Source organism: Pipra filicauda, unplaced genomic scaffold (assembly GCF_003945595.2).
Source record: "Pipra filicauda isolate LSUMZ 115617 unplaced genomic scaffold, ASM394559v2 scaffold84_size4826128_pilon, whole genome shotgun sequence".
Taxonomy (NCBI): Eukaryota; Metazoa; Chordata; class Aves; order Passeriformes; family Pipridae; genus Pipra; species Pipra filicauda.
Genome location: NW_024105031.1, coordinates 2,253,064 through 2,270,319, shown reverse-complemented (window position 1 = coordinate 2,270,319; position 17,256 = coordinate 2,253,064). Strand labels below are relative to the sequence as shown.

The 17,256-nt window shown below is 37.6% G+C and overlaps 1 long non-coding RNA gene across 1 annotated transcript in view; it reads left to right on the top strand.

Moving 5' to 3' along the window:
• The first annotated feature begins 234 nt into the window (after positions 1-234).
• Positions 235-17,256, top strand: part of LOC120325146 — a 120,517-nt gene continuing 103,495 nt past the window's right edge. Inside the window, exon 1 of the long non-coding RNA XR_005567026.1 lies at positions 235-253. This is a non-coding gene — a long non-coding RNA (uncharacterized LOC120325146). The remainder of the gene's footprint in view (positions 254-17,256) is intronic.

Here is a 17,256-nt window from a genome sequence, read left to right as displayed (position 1 = left end):
TTTTGGGCTAGTTTTGGGCAGTGTTAACATAGCAAAAGGTTTTGGGTGCTTTTTTTTTTTTTTTTTTTTTTTTTTTCCATGTGGAAACAAAGTGGCTCCTGACAAGATCAGAGAAAACATTTGGGACACTGCTCATTGACATTTTACCTGAGGAGAAAGAAGATTGCGGCATACTCAAAGTAAATCACACAGCAGAGGGAATGTCCTCATTTTAGACTGCAGAGCAGAGAGCCCGTGTGCTGCAATTGCTAAGGTAATGGTTGCTGCTGCTCAACTGTTTCCTCGAAATGCAGCCACTCTGCCTTTTTATTTTTGGGCACTTTTGCATGCATAATGATATCCATCCATTTAAAGGCAAACGTCCTCTTAGTTTTAATGGGCTTCTGTTCATGGAATACTGGCAAATACAGTCTTACTTTGATTTTTTTTTCTTTCTTTTTGTCGTTTGGAGATAACTATTGATTTCCCATGACTCTATTGCAGGCACAGGATACCTGTGCCCTTCAAGCAGCTGCTCAGCATCTTTCAGAACAGAGCTGCTCTGTGTACATTGTGGAAAGATATAAATTTTTATAGTGTGTTTTTACAGTGGATTTATCACATAAATAAGGAATAGAAGAGACCTTGCTGGTCTGTTAATTTACCTCCCTGTAATATTAGATTATTCTCCAGAGTGCATTTTCTAGATCCATGGACAGTCCAATTTTAAATGTCGCAAATGATGGGGTTTGCACGACTTCCTACAGGTGAATTTGTAGCCTGGATGGCCTCAGTCACCTTTCAAATATTTACATGTCCTCTACTTCCTTGCTTATTTTTTTATTTGAAACGACATGATACATACATGAGTTTTATTTTTAACCTTCATTTATAATCTATTGTCTCCCTGCCTAAGAACATTTACAGGCCGTTCCAAATCTACCTCCTTTTGCCCCTATCGTTTCCTATTAATTCCTTCTTTCAAATCAGATTCTTTTTGTATTTAAAATACTCTTTTTTGTTTTCTGCTATCAAACTGAGTTCAATTAAGGACTGTCTAACATTGCCTCTACAATAATGCAAAGGCTGAGAAGGCTTATCTGTAATTTTAAAAGAACTGAATCCTTTCTAGGTGTCCATTTTACCTACATAACAATGTATGTGGGGAAAAAACGCATTACAGAGAAAGCACAGTTTTGAGAAACAAAGTTTCAAGTAATTATTAACCAGATTTAGTAATTTTCTTTAATTTTTTTCTAAATTAAAAGAAGACGATGCTTTTCTCTTCACTTCCTGTGAATATTTCCAGTCTCTGTAGCTCCCAATTAAACATCATATGTGAATTTACCACCTTTTCCAGAGCATTAATAAACTTTACTGAGTTAGATTCCAAACAGGCTTTTAGAGTATATGATAATTGTAATACTTTATGTTACGGTGCATCTTCAAAGCTGGATTTAATGAGTCACAGAGCCTACCTGTAAAATTGTGTCTGGAATGAGTTGAAAGGGGAATCATATTTTTTTAAAAGAAAAATATTTTTTTGCAGAAGCTCTGCAAAAAAAAGGGCAATATTTCTTAAATCTAGCTATCTCCCAGCTTTGCTTTTTTACATTAATTTTTTATTTAAAAGTTTTTCATTCCACTTGGCTTGCGAACCTTGTAATAAAGTGCTTCTAGGATCAAAGGAAGCTATTTTTATAGTATTACCTCATTTTCTTTTATTAAAATAGAGAACAGTTTTAAGTTTTACACATATTTGGTCAAAATGATAGAAGCCCTAACCATACTTTCTGTATTTTTTGTAAGGTACAAAGAATGGTCTAAGTTTTGGGTGACAGTCCTTTACGGGGGCACAGAACCTCATCTGGAACAAAACAATGCCCTTCTTCTGTTCTGTGTCAGAAACTCTCCATGGCATTTTCAGAAATCCCATCTCTTAGGCAATAGCAATATTTTCATACGATGTAATTCCAAAATAAAGGCCTTGTCTTTCATTTTGTTCATTGCAGTGGAGTTTAGGGTGCTTAGGAAATGAAGGCCAGGGCCCTAGGTAATAGTCTATTCAGGTCAGGAAGGCTAATTAATATGCAGACACTAGCTATGTTTCCAGTGTTTTGTTAGAAGACTTGGTTTATTTGGTCAATGACAAGTACAGTCTGATGGAAAAGATTCAGCCTCTGGAATATCAGTGTTTACTTGCATGTACTCATGTTAGATGGTGAGAATTGTGTCCTGTGTACATTTTAGGATAATGTAAGTTTTTTAGAAGAGTTATAGCTGAAAGAAAAATAATCCATATTATGTACTGGCCTAAACAAAGATGAAGAGAGAGATGTGAAATTTATGCCATCATTCCTTTACAGATTTCCCATTAGACTTTGAATAAAGCATGTAACCCTTACAAGTCATGCTCTTCTGTAAAAGGTGCATCACAGTAACTCCTATTGCAGATATGTCTGTGTTTAATGAAATTAATTTGATGAGAAAGAACCATAGCAATGCATATCTTAGAGTCTTCCTCTCTGTTACTCCTTTTGGAAACAAAAAAATAAAAGTCACACCAGCCTTATTGGGCTCAGAAGAAAATTCCAGGTGCAATGTACCACGACATATCCACCTTAGATAGCATAATAATATACTGGGAGGGGTCTTTGTGATTAACATAGTTCTTGATCATGAAAGTTCAGTGGTTACAAGATCATTCAGGCACTCACAGACTGTATTTGCCTACTACTCATGTCGTTTACATGGCAGCGTGCAGCCATGTGCCACCGCAGGCCAAGGTCAGCAGCTTCAGCCTGAACATTACACTGAGTATCTCAGAATAGGCTCATCCTGTCATTGTACATTTGGGTTGAGCACAAACCAGTTTAGTATGTTGGAGCCCAATTCATCAGGATTCTGTCAAGACTGGCTTTTCCTGAGCACAGGGAATGATTTGAACCTTAGTCATGTCTAAGCTAGCATCAGTGATTTCGGTGCTGAACACGTGGATCAGGGACCTGGCATGGTTAAGTCTGATCTCTGGTCTATGGTCCTGTTAACATCACAGAGCTTGTAACTGCTGAGCACAGCACCAATTATATGTAGTACCCTATTTAAATGAATTATAGATGCAGATCTGGCCCAAGGTTTTTCTGACAGATATTGTAAAACTAAAGAGGAACCTGGAAACCAATTCTGATACACGAATTGGAAATCCACCTCACTCATAGAGTTAAATCTACCAAAAGCAGCGTCGATTGTGTGGTAATGCTGTAAGATGTATCAGTGTCTGTAGCAATCTATTTCTGGAAGCCACATTGCTGCAAACGATGTTAGACTCATAAAGCTACTTGTATTATTCTCATTAATGATATATAAGTAACGTGAATAAAGACATTGCTTGTCACTTTAATAGAAGTCAGTGGCTTGTCTGAGAGATGGTGTCTTTGGACTGTGTAGAAGAAGGTACATAGTGAAATGCAAAAAATATCAGTCGGTTTTGACCAATCCAGACACTATTTTACAGATAACATTTCATTTTAAGAATAAAAGCAAAGGCTAATAGCTAAAGGTACCAAACATTTTACTTTGTCTTATCAATCACTGGTTCTAAAATACAGCAATAGAGAAACAACCTAGGATAATACAGCCAACAAACTGACCAAGGGCTTCTAAGCATCAGTGGCAACACTTTTATTGACCTCACTGTGGCTTGGACTGAGACCCAAATTATTTCATTTTTGCAGTTTAAAACTGCAATTAAGCTGATTCCTAGACCATATGTTTCACCAGAAACAAAAAAAATTGTAGTGACTGTGGATATGAAAATTAATATTTTCTTAGAAAACTAATATTTATTAGTACATACATGTTGTGTCATTCGTTTAAAATTCCTCTATGATTAAACATTGATGCTTCCTCTAATTTGTATGTTTGGGTTTTTTTTCAACAAGAAGTAATAACAGGGCAATAAATATTTCTCAATTCAGTGCATGTGTAAACCAGACTGTTATAAAAATGTCTTTAATTTAGGTTTATTTACACAATTTTGCTATGTAGAAGTCATAGTTATATACATTTTAGGGTTCGGACTACTGTATTCTGCTAAAGCAAAGCATTTATTTTTTTTTCCTTTTGTTTGAGCAGGCTTTTTTTTTCCTGCCCTTTTTTAACATTTTAGAATATAAATTTATTAGAAATGTTCTGAATTGATGGAGACTTTCTGTTTTGCTCTTAATATTTAGCTCTTAAAGTACATTTTCCTTTACAAGCTTTTGATGTATTTGTGGCCGTGCTACTGTTACTCAATATTAATAATATCTGGCCACTGGGAAGACATATATTTATTTACAATAAAAACTGACGTATTAATTATTTCATTCAGTAGACAAGTATCATCATAAAGGCTGGGCTTATACAACATAGCAGGCATCATAGCTAAAATCATAAATACTGTACTTCTGTTTAGCTTGACAATGGCAGGTAATAGACTATCATTTCTGTTCCCTTAGCTGCTGTATTCTTTTCTATCCATCATTCTTTATTGTTACTATCACACTTATTTCAGCATTCTTGTATCGGCAGCATTTAGTGACATTGCAAAAACATGGTTCAGAAAGGCTGAACTTTTAATTGTGATGAGAAATAAGTTAGCTTAATTATTCTATATAAGTAGAAAAGATGTGGTTTGTTCTTCTTCGTAAGTCCTTCCTTCCTAATCGCAATTCAACACCCTTTTTAAGCATTGCTATGTATGAACTTCATGCTGCTAGACAAATAAATTCTTTGGAAAAATGCACATTTTTATTTGGAAATAATGCCATCTCTTTGTTAGATTTGCAGCAATCCTATTTTGCCTCTACTGTTTTTAAGTCGAAAATGAAAAATTATTTAGAAGATGTTTGTGCATCATATTGTGCTGAATGGTATGTAGGTCAGCATGCTGCACCATAGCAGATAAGGCACAGTGAACAAGTGTTCTATGTACTTACAAGCAAATATCAGTCATAATAGAAGTAGACAGATCTACAAGAGCGTTTTGGCTTAGGAAATGTTTCTTGTCATTAGCATTTAAAAAAAGCTATGAGATTCAGGCCTATCAGCACCGATTCACAGCAAAGCCTGGCTTGCACAGGTTGTTATCTGTTCAGTACAGAGGTGCAGCTGGTTAGCAAATGGATTTGCAGATTTTTTTTTTTAGCAGGGATGAGTAAAAAGGCAAAGAATCAGGTACTTACAACCCATTCAGAATGTAACAATTTTGTTTGTGTTATAAACCAAACCTTCTGTTTTTTGCAAACTGCATTATTTTTAGAAACAGAACTAAGAAAAAACGGCTGATTTAAAAAAAAATCTTTATTCATATTCCAGTTTCCCTAAGGGCTCCAATATCCATGAAGTAATACCAGCAAAGGGAGCAATGAAGACTGCAGACTTCCATGATTCAGTTTATGATGCTGCTTTATTGTGTTAGCAGTCAAGTCAAAAGGCAATATCTAATATTTTTAATTTTTTATTTCTTCCTCTATTGTTTCTCAGAAATGTGAAGGGGAAAATATATGACTGATTCACTCCCTAATGCTGTGGCTGAAGGTTAGAGTAATTTTTATTTTATGTGGAAGTGGAATCATTCCTCATGGAGATAATAATCAGAGCTGGTACTGAAAGTAGCTCAGTTGTACCTGAATTGTAGGGTGCTGTTCTGCACAGTTATTTTCAAGGTGGTAGGGATGGGTTTCCTTTTTAAGGAAAGATGCTGTGCATGAGCAGTTCTGCCTTTTAGGATATTACTACCTTATTCAATGTATTTTAGATGTGAATCCAATGACTCACAAAGTGTAAATCTCCTGACAACATTTTCAGGTAAGACTGGAAACGAGAGAAGAACTTCTCCAAATTAAGTTCCTTACAGTGTCTGAGAGTCTACTGCAAAATTAGCTCCAGTTTGCCAAGTCGAAACTATGTTTTGTGTTTCCTAGTCTAAATACAGCTCACTGAATTTAATGGACATTGTACGAGTGTAACAGAGAGCAACACTTGGTTCAGGAGTTACAAAAAGAAACATCTCCAACACGATTTTATTACACTAGTATCTTACATTGAACATCTTACTATTGACTATAGTAGCAGGTCTCTACTAGTGCATACTTTGCTATTGACAGATAAGACATTTATAAGCTATAACATTGATAAGATTCTCACACTTGTTCGTGGAAGATGAACAAGATTTCCTCGCTCTTATGTATGTTCAATAACAATGCATGATCTGTTGACAGAAGGAGGTAGAGACAATTCTATGCAGATTTTTTTGAGATAAGTATCCTATAGTATAACCATTTTTAATGCATAACCATATGGGAATGTCTTCGCCATGAATTTAAAATTTACTTTGCTATTGGTTTAATGTAAATTTTTTAATTAAGTATTAATATCTCTATAGATTTTGTAATTGTTAATTTATTGCTCACTTTAACAAAGTTTATCTAGTGATGGAAAGCAGACTCCTTTACCCTGAAAAAGCCAAAGTAGGAAGCTGTGGTTTTCCCAGAGTGCTTGAAGTTCATGTATTAAAAATAAGGATAGAAAAGATAATTGAACCATCTCAACAGAGATGTGAAGATGTAGTGCAGATGACCTGGACATCAATGTGAACTTCAAAATAGGTCCTACTCCATAAATACAGCATGTCCTTTTCATTTGTCATACCTTTGCCTTTGCCACCACCTATCAAAGCAAGCAACAATACTTAACAGCCCGGGAGATGGACAGGACTTTGCACACAGAAACCCAGGGTTGCACACACATAGAAGGAATCTTGCTTCAATAGAAATGTATTTATATCAAATCATCAAATTATGAAATGTAATTCTGCACTAAAACACAATCTAAAGGTACGTAATAAGAAATGCAACCCACTTGAGGGTCAATTTATAGATCTAGTAATTTCTTTTTTATAGAAATAGAGATATATTTGATTGTGCATATAAATTTATAAATAGTATAACATATCAATGAAAAATAAAGGATGACATCCTAGAAATCAGTGGAAAAATTCTCATTCACTACAAGAGAAGACTTTATGAATTGAAATTGCCATTTAAGCCAAAATTACCTGTAATATTCCAAATTCAGTGTAATCCTTTGTCTCCTTGTCTCACCATAAGTTTGACATTTTCAGATTGCTGTGGAAAAACTGTCTCACCAACACTAGGAGACAGTTTAGTTATAAGACCTTGCATTAATTACAAAGTTCATTCTTATAACATCTATTACCTTAGTAAGAGACATGCCAAAAAATCATTGCTAAACCTAGGGAGTGAATTAATGAAATGTTGCTTTGCTCATGCTGTAAAACAGGTTCCACCTGAGGGAAATAGATGGGAACAACAGCTGAAAGCTCAGGGTGCATTAGCTGAGCTCTGGCCACGTGGGCAGTGTTGTGTGAAGCACAGGCAGCACCTGGCCCAAGACAGCTGTCTGTGGTCAGCCCTTCAGTCTGCCTGCTCTCGAAGGCTTCCTGGCAGGTGCTGTCCTAGCAGTGGCAAAATGAAGGAGCGTCACCTGTGAGGAGCAAATAGTCTCAAGATAAGCTCATTGCCTCAACAGCTGCTACCTGCACAGAAGAGCTGTTGGTCTACTGGGGTAGGGTGAGGTGAGTGCAGAAATAAAGCAGGTCAAGGCAGCCTCCCAAGGGAACACAGAGGACTGAATAGTTGACCGTGTCTCTGCCTCTTAGAACCTACTACCTCAGTCCACTGCAGTCAAACTTGAGTTATCCAGCCCAATTGAAATCCACAATAACCTCCGTATCCCAAGGAGTGCAAAGCTGCTGTGTCTTAACTAAAGAGCAGCCATCCTGGTTGCTGAGATAGTCACTTTTGTGTGTCAATAATAATGTAAAGTGTCTCCTCCTGACTTGTCCTGCTTTTCCCACTTACACATGTAATGAATGAGGAAAACATTGTGGGCCACGTTTGCAGCAGCATTGTAGCTGGCTATCTGTGTTTGGAAAACAGAGGTCAGAACATCAGCTGTTATAAAATGGTGTTATGTCACTGTGATAAACTGGATTACAGCAATTTACACCAGCTGAGGACTTGGAACTAGATTTTTAGGAACATTCAATTAAACAATCTTAGAGCAAAACTCTATCTTAGGCAGTTCCACATTTACATGCAATGGGAACCTGATACCTGATGTATCAGAGGGAGGAAAGTAAACTAAACCTACAAACCCAATACACAATTAGTCTGATGAATCTCATGCAACTGGTTTCCAAAGCTGGGCAAGTCAAGGCCATACGTGTAAATAGAAATCCACTGATTTTATAATTTCAAAAGCAGATCAGCAGAACTTGACCTTGCTTGCACCAGTACTGCTGATATCTTTGATTTAAGTGACAGCAGGTTCAGAGCTTTACTCATCATACAGCTAAATTCAGCCTTACAAGTGGCAAAAGGAGTGAGAGTTAATAAGGAAATACATCTAATAATCTCATTTTAAGTTTCATGTTATTTTATCATAGCTGCTCTGAAGTATGGAACTAAAAACTGGTAAAGCAAACACTCGCACTAAGGGCTGAGGGAGAGCACCTGCTTTTTCCTCTTTTATTATATAAAAAACACGGAAAGAAAAATTAATAATGAAACAAGAACAGCTAAAAAGAAAAATTATTATGTTTAGGGGCAGAAAACAAGTGCCAAACAGCTCATATCATGTATGGATAAAAAATATTGTACATATTATCAGTAAGCCAACATATGCAGCATATTATTCTTTAGAACATTATGGATCAAATTTATAAAATCCTTCACACCCTTTTTTTTTGCTCAGAATATATTGTGACTTATAGAGAGTCAGTCAGAGGTAGGATTTTCAGGATATGTCTGAGCTTTAATAGTTCTATTTCCATTCAAAGCTGAGAATCAGTTTCTTAAGTCTTCTCTGAGAGTTATTAGTGGAGTTTACCCATTGGGACAATGGGAAAAGAGGCCAGTTTTGAGCAAATAAAAACAGTAAAAAATGATGCACAATTGCTTGATGGCTAGGTTATAGTTATTAGCACTTGTAAAACTGTAGATACAATTAATGGAACATGGCTGGGACGTCCCCAGAAAATTAGATATATTGCTGTGATTTGACAGAGTGCTTCCATATATGTCTCCAACATAAAAAAAAGGAGTGGGTAAGAGCATAGGCTAGGAGGAGTGGAAGAGAAGAGCTTGAAGGTGGCAAAGAGAAAATGTGGTTAGGCAGGCTAATGAATTTCTGGGGAGGGTGATGGTAGTAGGTGTGATTTATAGGTGACGATGCATTTTCTAGATGGTCCCAGGAGAAAGACTGATTCCTGTGTTGGTAGCATGCCTCAAAAAAAGAAGGATTTCAGCCCTTTGTTATCTTGCTTTCATTGGCATTTTAATCTACCCAACATTTTAGTCACGCCAAAACACCCCTCATCACAACCCCTGGATGCAGTCTTTCTGTTTCACCATTAGATCCCATCCTAGTAGCACCAAAGCAATATAGGTTGTTTAGAATACCTTTCTCTGTTACTGTAAGATCTCATGATAATCTCTTTTAGTCCACAGTCAGCATCTAGTGAAGTCCGTATGACTGAACAGGGGTCTATCTTAAAAGACATTCCACAAACGAAAAGCAGCCTTCACTGGATATCTGGCTCAGCCAGCCCTTTTGCAGGCTTCTTCCTTGTCCCAATTCCTTTTGCCTGTTTGCTCACCTACAAACAACAGAACTCACTATCCTGATGTGACACAAAGTAATGTACTTATTTAGGCATCTTCAGGAGGCAACAACTCTGCTGAATGGCAAATGTAGAAAAGCACATATATACATACATGTACAAATACACACTTTCAGAAATGCTCATTTGACAGATTAATAGCCTAAAGACTCCTGAAACAAAGTAAACATGCAAGTAATAATTGATATAAAAACCATTTTCTTCTGATTAAAGTGTCAGTTGGGTGTAAACAGGGCAGAACAGGGCTTTTAAAGAAAAGATGGTGAACCCCTTACTCACAGTGCCGTGCTGCTCCTCAGCATGCAATGACACAAGGGTTCATGCAGCTACTTTTTGGAGGAATTACTCACATTGTAAAACAAAGGCTTACAAGCTGGGGCTTTGTCATTTGGTTATGAAATTAACTGATTTGTGTATTCCTGTAGATTCAAATATTTTATTAGTATGAAGTGCAAGGCATGAAGGCCATCCCTGTGCCACAGCTGCCTGAAGGGTATATGTGAGGTTAACAAAATGAAGTAAAAAAGAAATTTACGCACAAAAAAAAAAAAAAATCTAAAAAGGAAAGGGAAAGTGCCCTTGATGTTAGAGCTTGCTTTACTTTATGCAGGAATTCTGTTGTTACTTTTGAAAACGTAAAAGCGGTTCCAAAGCACATTGGCATGTGCATGAAACTGCAATACTCACTTGGCACTGCCTGTTCCCAATGCTGGCAGTGTGGCACATAGACCTCTTTAGCCTCTTCCTCTGTTGTTTTCTGCACAAGAGCCAACCATTGTGGCTACTCATGAGGCAAGGCTGGCAGCTGAAGAACCCAGATGCCAAGCTCTGGATTGTCTGTCTGTTCGGTTTGTGGCTGGTCTCTTCCCTGGCATCTGCCCTGGCATTGCAGCAGGCTGTGTAACCGTCTGTGGAGTTGGGTTCAGGATTAGTCTTCTGCTGGATAGCATGCTCTCCTGGTCACTGTTTGCCTTTCGAATTACTCTTGATTATGAGGAATGCATTTCTCTCCTGCAGACTCCACCCAGGACACGCGTGCTTGTGCAGAGTGGTAGAGTGGGTGAGAAAGGGTGGGCGCTCCCCTCCCTTGGCACAGCGTGGTTTTTGCTATAGAGCAGAGCGTGGTTAATTTCAGCCACATAAACCCAACCATCTCCTCTCAGCCAGGAAAATTTTCAAGTTGAATGTGATAACACGCTTATATATCTTTTATGTGGCTGAGCCCTCAGGCCCCAGCAAAGGCCTGAAGAATGCCTCCTCTGGTTTGTGTTAGCCCACGTGTCTGCAAGATCCTTCTTGGGCTCTGACTGATTTTTAATCCACTCTAAGTGTCACAGCCAAGCGATATGTGGTGGTTGTTTCTCCTTTGGGGTATGTAGCTCTGACATCGAGAAAGTTCAGCAGGTGATTTAAGCGGAGGAAACTTCCAGGACAACAGAAGCACTGTTAGTGCATGCCTGAAGGGGTCAGCTGCCTTTTCTTGTAGTTTATTAGTGTAATGTTGTTATATCTCATGACAACAATCCTTTATTTTTAATATGTATTCTTCTGCCTTTCTTCTCTTTCACTTAGAGAATGCCAACTGACCAGAACCTGCTAGTCTCTGGGTCAAACTTCTTTGTCACTGCATCTGCCTAATGCTGGGGTGAGCAAGGGAAAGATTTCTTATATTGTGATCAGGCTGTTGCCCCACTGACATGACACTTATCTGGAGCCTGATTTTCAAAGGGTGTTTCTTTTCTCTAGAGTCCCCTCTACCTTATCTGTGGATTGGTATAACTCCAGGTCACTGCACCCATGTGTGCATATGTTGAGCAAGACAGGAAACTGCCTAAAAGACCTAGATGAGAAACCTGTTTTGAACCCTTCTAATATTATGAAGTTGTGTTTATAGATGTTATGTCAGAATGTTTCTAGAAGAAAGTTTTTTCAGTAAGAAAATAGAGTAACAGATTGTTTAGTAGTCCGTTTTCTAGTAAGCAGATCTGTAAGAGGTAAAAGAAGTATGTGCCTAATTCAACATTTGTGGATGCTGGGCTAGTTATAGCATCATAGAATCATAGAACAGTGTGGGTTGGGAGCTCTCACTGTGAGGTGCAGGGACATCTTGAACCGAATCCGGTTGCTCAGGGCCCCGTCCAACTTGACCCTCAGTGTTTCTGGGGCTACTGGACAATGTGGGGACTCATTTACTTTTTGTAAATATTGTCTGTTATGAGACTTCTGAGAAGAGTATTCTGGGATAGAGGAAACATTTCTTGGCCCAGACAGACATCTCATGCCAGCATGGCTGTAACAGTAGCTGAGAACGAAGGCAATACTGAACTACCTGCATTTATTCTTTTCTCTCTTCTACTAGCTCACACTTAGGTGTCTTGTACCCTCTAATATTTCATACAGGTAGGACTGCAGAAGTACATGAGGGAGCAGCACAGTGCAGCTGTGTGACTGATGCCCCATGGGCACAGCCAGTAGCGTTGGTATGCTCTCATCGCACCAGGAGACATTGTCACGCCATCTATCAAAGCCTGCCACAAGCATTGTGTTGCCTACCCAGTCAGTTCCACCACATCTAGAGCTACTACATATCCAGTCCATCTCCAGGTTTTTCTACTAGAAGTTACTTTCAAAAACATCTCTGTTTGGAGCTGAAAACACTTGAATAACAAGTGTCCATGTATTCTTTCTGACTGGAGGCAAAGAAAAAGTGGCTTTTCGACAATTCATCAAATTCTGTTTGGACCAGAGAACTTTACTATGGTGTTGTGCCAAGTTACAATGCCAACTTTCAGTAAGATGTCAGAAGATAATTTAAACAGAAATTTCCTACTCAGAATACTAGTGAACAATGCCTTTCCCAATCTTTTATAATTAAGATCATCTATAAACCTCAGAAATATAATGGCATGTCACATAGCCATTAGCACTGAATAAGAAGCCTATTAATTTATTTTCTGGGATAATAAGCTGTATTTGTGTTGTGTATAGAGCTGCATTAGTACCAATTTTAATATTGTTAAAACCAGTTCTCTCTGTTTATAGAATACATTTTTGCTATCATGAGGAAATAGAAAATTTTCAGCCTCCCATATTGATCAAGTTGTTTTAGTAAGCTTTATCACAAGAACTTGCTGGTTATTTCTAACATGTAATTTGCTTGAAGTTGAAATATGAAATAATTCATAAAATTCTGAAAAAAAAGTTCATTTTCTAGATCTAGTTTGGATTCTACTTCTACATTTGACAGCAAGTAGAAATTCTGGCATCAGTATGCATAGGTAAAAATTTCTCACTTTGAAACTCACACTGTATAAACCCTTATAAACTAGTCATAAGCCTCTTGTGTAGTCTGGACTGCTAAGGTTTTTCATTCAAAGCTTCTAACCTATGATGGCCTTTAAATCTATTCTTAAGTTGTTTCATGTCTGTAGCCTGTGCAAATGACTAGAGTCGGAGAACGTACACAATTGTGTTGGCTGTACTGATTGTGGGGAGCTGATGTTAATGTCAAAAAAGGTTGTGACCAGTTGGCTAGAAGTGCCCTCCTGCCCCCCAAAAAAGGGTGATGCTGCAGATGGTTTCAGGATAGCATGTGAAGTGCTCTGAATTGTGGCCAGGGACAGAATCAAGAGATTTTCATTTCACCCACAACATGCACTGCGCTTATTTTGTACTCCTTTCTTACTCTGATATAAATCATCAAAGGCAGATGCTTAACACTTTTTACATCAGTAAATCCCTTCCCAAAGACTGAAAATATATACTAGTCATCAAGTCATCACTTGTTTTGAAAATTCAACCTAAAGAACAAAATATGGAAACATTATTTGAAATTATATTTGGACAGCAAATGACAGATGTACGCTGGTTTTGCATTTACCTCTTCTCTTTAATCACGTCATTTTACAATACGTAATTTTGGTCCTTCATCCCTGAAGAATTTAATCATTAGTGGTTGGACTGTGTTGATAGTATATAGTCAGGTTTTTTGGTACAAACCCCTTTAAGAATAAGTTGGCAGAAAAAAATTATTTAAAACCTCATTAAAAGGAGCAGCTAAGGTTTGGCACAAACAAATCTCAGTGAGGGAATTAATTCTTTTTCACCAAATTAAAAAATATCGGTTTGTTTGTTTTAAAATGATATCGGTGCAGCAACCCCCTCATACCTCCTCCCCCAGAATATAGCTGATCTGCTGCTTTTGATGCTTTTTTTTGCTCGTAGAATTCTTATATAGCTTTTATTTAAGATGAAATTTGGCAAGTGATTAGACCATTATATGTCTAAATGCTTTGTGTATTTTGGAGAAAAAAAATAAAAAAGAGCTGAGATAATAAAGCTCCAAAAGTTGCTGCTGCGTGTGTACTGCAAGTGCTTTTCAAAGAAGTTTCATAAGATTTTTAATTAGGTGGCTAAGACTATACATGGTAGACTGGAACTGTTTGGTCTGTGGGGTAAATAATGTGCATTTTAAAAACATTTATAAATACATATTCCCCCACTTGACAGTGCTATTCCAGTCCACTGAGTAAATAATGCATATTTTTAAAAATTCATAAATACATATAATATGTAAAAAAGCTGCCCAGATACTGTATTTGTGGGACCTAGAAACTTGGATGATGCTGAAACAGACACAGTCCCCAAGGATAATGATACATACTCTATAACCTTCCATGAAAATTTTCTTTCAAAATAAAGCCAGAAAGGAAATTCTGTAGACCAAATTACACTCGAACAAGATGAAGGCTCTGCTGCAAACCTCCAGAACTGTGCAGAGTCAAAGCAAAGTTCGTTTTTGTCCTCAGATCATGCTGCTGAGTTTTTTGCTCCATTCCTTTCTTTTCCTTCTTGCTACCTTAAGAATAGCGTGATTTAAGAAAAGAAGGTCAGTATTCATGTTTCATTTCTTGAACCATTCTGTGAATCTGAATACACATGATTATTCAGAGAGAAATGTTTTATTTCTATTCATTAGTTTTCTGGATTTGGTTTTTTTTTTAAATTAATTCCTGAATTAAAGGAATACAGGAGTAATCTCAAGCAGCCAGAAACCCCTGGTTTGATGTAGGAAATGCAGAATCTCTAAGTAAGAAGTATAGACGAATAGGTCAGGGCTTTCACTTCTGTAGTCCTTGATACAACAAAATGCTGAAGCACACACTTAACTTTAAGTGTGTGCTTATACCTAGTCCTATTCAGCAATAAACTTAAACACGTCCTCCGATCAACTTTAACTAGAACATATGTTTATATGTTTTTCTGAGTCGGTGCTTAAAGTTACACTGATAAAGTGTATCAACAAGATTAAACATATTTAAGGTATGTAGACCTGCTGGGAGTTGTGCTATGTGGTGGTCAACCAACCTCCTCCCTCCTTCTCTGTGCATTTATTCATAGATACGCAATAAGGTGGGCACACCGGGAGCAAATTCTGCCCGACCTGAATGGCAGCACTTCATGTCGTCCTGAATTTTATATGGAATGGAAGAAAATGAGACCCCAAAGAGATACGGACAGCAAAATTGTCCATACAATTATAAGGTTCGAGTCTGAAAGGAAATTATATGAATTTTAACCTCTGGTTTTGTTTTTTCCCCCCCTCCTTTTAGAGGGGAAAGACCACCTTCATGTGGTCTGGTTCCTTAGTGAAATTATTCCTTTGTGTATCTTTATATTATTTTCTTAGCTTCTAACTACTGTATTTCTGCACAGTTTTGTATCTGCTAGCCCCAGCATTTACAGCCTAGGAAAACCTCATAAATCTACTTCATTTTTCTAATAAGACATGAAAGTCCTTAATTGGCCTTAATGAAATGCACTTAAAGGGCAATAAACGTGTTTAAGCCCCTCTTTCAGGGTGAGCTACAGTACTCTCACTCTGCTCTGTTTTAGCCTTTGTGGTAATTAATCACTTATTCATATGTGGCACATCAGTAACAAGATCAAGCAACTACTGCACAATTGCATGATAATAAGCTGCTCATATATGTGTCAAGATTTAGCAATCCTTTTTAAAGCCTAATTTAAACTCATTTTACAACTAAGCAGGCTGCTTCTCTGAAGTATTTCTACCCAGTATCTTTTTACATATTACTGCTGAAATGCCATCTTTTTATTTTGTGTATAGAGCTGCATTTGCCTTAAATCTACTCATGGCACCAGAGTGAATTACAGCAACGTAAGAGCCTTACCATTGTATTTTTGCAAAGGCTTTATCTTTGATCCAAGACCACAGTCACTCTCACACAGAAGGAAAGGCCACAGAATTAACATCCATTAGGATAACATTTTAAAAAAGTAATGAATTACAGTGAAGGTTTATTTTCCAGGCTGCTGAGACAGTTTGTGAATCCCATGTTGCTCGCCTCTGTCAGTGGGCAAGAGTACAATCTGAGTGAGGGAAACCAAAGTTATTTCTTAGGAGTCAGGCCTTTGATTGCTGGCAATGAATCTGCTCCTAAAACCTGGAATCTGATTTGTATTTTCCAGAATTCCTTTATTTAGACACAGAGAAGTGCATATATTGAATCTAAGTTCAAGTAATGTTGACAAAGCTGATGTCTTTTGCCAATCCAGTGGCCTGAGATGAAAAATAGCAGTGTCCAAAATGACTCTGAGACAGGTGCTCACTTTTGCCAGCCAGGTGTTGTATCCCACAGTGACATATTCACAGGAAGTGATCTGAACATTTATGTTTGGTTTTCAAATAAACAAGTGGTCAGGTCAGTGCTTACTACATATGAAAACTCACAAGTGTAAAATGGGCCTGTTGTTCTCCATGGATTATCTCAGGTGGAAGAGCTGTTAAAAACTTTAGTTTCAGTTTTGGGATTCTGAAGTCTATTTTGCATGAATCTGTTTCACAACAGCTCTAAATAGAGCCTGCAAAGTCAGATTTAGATTTCTAATGGTTATTTCCTGTCTTGTAGGCATTCCCACTTCAAAAGTTGTCCATTGTCATATCTGATCTAGAAGAAGCAGCTTGTGTTTCTTACTATGAGTGCAGGCATTTTTACAGACCAGTGCATGGGCAGTTAAAATCATGTCTTAATCCAGCTCCCTATAGTAACCTGGATATGGTAAAAATGTAGATAGTCATCTGTGCCTGTGCCTGTGGGAATGTGTGTCTTGGCTGTGGCAAGGTTGTCAGTAAATCTAGAGACATGCCCTATATTCTGGCAGCTCAAGATCAACACCCATGTATATTTTCTGTTTTGGACTCCATATTAGTGTAGGGAGATGGGAGAAGGAAGAATACAAACACTTTCCCTATTCATGCCCCCCATAGAAAGAAAATGGACCCATATCATCTTCTGTATTTAGCAGCTTGTGGGAAACGCCCTGATTGAGGAAACTGTTTCCAGAGGGATGGTACAGTACTTTGAGGAAAGACTGTCACAAGCCAGATCTTTTGGTTATGAAAGCAGCTTACATTACACATTACATTAATCAGTTAAAACTCAGAAGCAGAACACAGCAGGTTTTTGTCAGTCTCAAAATACCCTCACACCTAGAGTTAAAGCAAT